This window comes from Callorhinus ursinus, unplaced genomic scaffold, assembly GCF_003265705.2.
Source record: "Callorhinus ursinus isolate GAN/ISIS: 27379988/994484 unplaced genomic scaffold, GSC_fseal_2.0 scaffold112, whole genome shotgun sequence".
NCBI classification, from domain to species: domain Eukaryota; kingdom Metazoa; phylum Chordata; class Mammalia; order Carnivora; family Otariidae; genus Callorhinus; species Callorhinus ursinus.
Window position 1 is genome coordinate 804,802 of NW_027397174.1, and position 3,881 is coordinate 808,682.

Consider the following 3,881-nt stretch of genomic DNA (forward strand, 5'->3'; position numbering starts at 1 on the left):
AGGAAAAACACATACACACAAAAACACACATGCAGTGCTGGCTTCTATATATCAAGCCAACCAGATGTTCTCTAGAGCCTCCCTTTGAGTCCTGGGCTTCATGCCCAGAAAATGGCCTCTTATTGCTGTTCCTGTAAACTGACAGCAGCAAAAAGCTTTTCCAGGAAAAGGGCCAGAAATGACTTGGGTTGTATCATTGAAAAGGATGTTTATCTAGTGATATTGTGTAAAAGGGGGTTAAAAAAAGTGTACTTCATCAAATGTCTCCACCCCCAATTCAGATTTCCCTTCCGAATTGTATCTTTCACTTCTCTTCTATAACCAGGGAATCTTCACTGGGTTCGTTGAGTCTGGGGGGCATCCTTTGCATGCCCCATGTCATTCTTATTTCTGGGAAATCTGCACTGGGACAGATCACTTCCTGGTTTTGGTATCTGTACCAGAAACCGCAAGCAGTTCTGTATCTCTGCTTGTCAGCCTTGGGAGAAGCAATAAAATAGCCAAACTAACACTTGGTGTCTGTACAGTGTTTCTGGCAGTTGTATTTTTTGCCTGCCAGGATGAGGGTGGGGGGAGGGCTGGATTAATAAACCTCTTTGGTATGAAGAGTCTCTTTGTGACTGAAGCCAAAGTGAACATAGATCCACCAGTTGGGTGCCCATTGTGACCCTGTTTCTACAACACCAAACGTCCTCTGTGCTCACATGGGCTGGCTGTACAATCTGCCACTCTGCCCTCATGTAAAGAATTTACAGGATAAGAGGCTCTTGGCAAAACGCGGTCTGTGCCACACCTGCAGGTTCTAGGCAAGGACTGCCTGATAGGAAGGTGGATGTTCTTCTGGACATGGGACCTGGTGATTTCCCAAACAGTTGATAAAGTGAGAGGGAAATTGTGATAGACTTCTGCTGAGCCGACCTTGAGGGTGAGTTTAGGACTGGCTGTTTGGCAGGCACCGGTGAATGCTTTGTTTGGCTGTATTTCTACTCTATTCATTTATTCTTTCACTCCAAAGACAATCAATGAATGCTTACTCTGTGCCAGCATGCTGATCCACTCACTGAGATTAGCAGCAAAGGAAGACAGTAAGTTTGGGAGGAGAACAGGAATTCCACTTTAAGCATGCTAAGTCGGAGCCATCTTCTCTCTTCCGGATTCCCAATATAGAATCAACTCAAAATCTTGCCACTTCTGCTTCCTGAATATTTTTAAACCTATCCACTTCTCTTTGCCCCCATTGCTACTCCAAATTTTGAGCCAGCAGCATTGTTTTTTATTCATTTATTTAAAATTTTTTATTTATCATTGAAGTGTAATTGATATACAATGTTATGTTCCTTTCAAGCGTACAACATATTGATTCGACAGTTCTATACTTCACTCAGTACTCGGCAAGATAAGTGGAGTCACCATCTGTCAACACACAATGGTATTAAACTAGTATTGACTATATTCCCTATGCTGCACTTTTCAGCTCCGTGGCTTACTTATTTAGTCACTTAAAAAACTTTTTTATTTTAAAAGATCCAAATCATTGCTTGACCCTCAGCCCTCATGGGAAAACCAACACTCCTATCATCACCACAGCAACAACAACATACAACAGCCCAATGAACTCTCTATGATCCTTGATAGGTTGTGAAAAAGATGCACTTTCTCTTTTCTTTTCTTTTCTCTACTGCCCAGAGTGTCTTTAAAATTTCTTGTATTGAGACAACATGGATGGACCTAGAGCGTATGGTGTTAAGTGAAATAAGTCTGACAGAGAAAAACAAGGACCATATAATTTCACTTATATGTGGAATCTAAAAAAACAAAACAAAACAGACAAACACAAAAACAGACTCTTTTTTGAAGTTTTTATTTCAATTCCAGTAGATAACATCAGTGTAATACTAGATTCTGGTGTACAATATAGTGATTCAACACTTACATAGGGCACCCAGTGCTCATCACTAGGACCCTCCTCAATCCCATCACCCATCCAACCTATCCCCCAACCACCTCCCCTCTGTCAAGATCAGTTTGCTTTCTGTAGTTAAGAGTCTGTTTTTTGAGGTGCCTGGGTGGCCCAGTCCGTTAAGTGTTGACTCTTGATTTCAGCATCGGGCTCTATGCTGGGTGTAGAGACTGCTTAAAAAAATAGAGTCTGTTTCTTGGTTTTCTTCTGTCTTCCCCTACCCTATGATCATTTGTTTTGTTTCTTAAATTCTACATATGAATGAAATCATATGGTATTTGTCTTTCTTTGACTTATTTCACTTAGCATAATCCTCTCAAGCTCCATCCACATTTTTACATTTGGCAAGATTTCATTCTTTTTGATGGCTGAGTAATATTCTATTTCACACACACACACCACCACCTCTGCTTCATATAATATTATATAATATTGTGCTTTATATAATATACTAATATATATATATATATATATATATATATACCACCTTTGCTTTATCCCATTCATCAGTTGATGGATATTTGGGCTCTTTTCATAATTTGGGTATTGTTGATAATGTTGCTATAAACATTGGGGTGCATGTATCCCTTCAAATCAGTATTTTTGTATTCTCTGGGTATATGCTTAGTAGTGCAATTGCTGGATCATAGGGTAGTTCTACTTTTAACTTTTTGAGTAACCTCTGTACTGTTTTCCAGAGTAGCTGCACCAGTTTCCATTCCCACCAACAGTGCAAGAGGGTTCCTTTTTCTCCACATCTTTGCCATCACCTGTTGTTTCCTGTGTTGTTAATTTAGCCATTCTGACAGGTGTGAGGTGATATCTCATTGTAGTTTTGATTTGCATTTCCCTGATGATGAGTGATGTTGAGCATCTTTTCATGTGCCTGTTGGCCATCTGGATGTCTTCTTTGAAAAAATGTCTACTCATGTCTTCTGTGCATTTTTAAACTGGATTATTTGCTTTTTGGATGTTCAATTTTGTAAGTTCTTTATATATTTTGGATACTAACCCTTTATCAGATATATCATTTGCAAATATCTTCTCCCATTCTGCAGGCTGCCTTTTAGTTATGTTGATTTTTTTTTTTTTTGCTGTGCAGAAGATTTTTATTTTGATGAAATCTCAGTAGTTTATTTTTGCTAAAAATATTTTCTTAATTTCACTTTTGGAATGGTCATATTAGTACACAGAAATATAATTTTTTTAAAGACTCAAGATTGGTCTCTTCCAATGGCAGATTAGGCACTCAGCAGTGGCTGTATCCACCCTGGCCTAGCTGAGTGGAAATCCATGTTACTAAGCCTATGCATGAACTCCATCCCTGCTACCGTGGCTACTTTGTTCATGAGCCCATTGGGCGATGGTGGGGTGGTTGGGGAAAGAGGCAGAACAGTTCATCATGTCCACTTGAGTATGAAAATCCTTCTCTGCTAAGGTCACCCTTCGCTGAAAATTCACATGGGGCATGGATATCATCACATTTTTTTCTGCCCATTTAGAGATGCTTATCCATATACAATTTCATCAGACTTCCTTGTCACCAATTTTACAACTGTGCTCCTTAGAAGTGTCTGACCACCCAGGGGCACCTGGGTGGCTCAGTTGGTTAAGCATCTGATTCTTGATCTCAGCTCGGGTCTTGATCTCAGGGTTGTGAGTTCGGGCCCCATGTTGGGCTCCACTCGGCATGGAGTCTACTTAAAAAAAAAATAAAGAAGTCCCTGACCACCCAGCCAAACCATTGAGCACTGCCCATGAGTCAGTATATAAACACACATCTGGCCATTTCTCCCTCCAAGCAAAGTGAACGATCAGGTGCACTGCTTTAAGGTCTGCCCACTGGGAGGATTTCCCATCACCACTGTCCTTCAGGGATGTCCCAGAGTGGGGCTGTTGTGCTGCAGCTGTCTACCAGTGG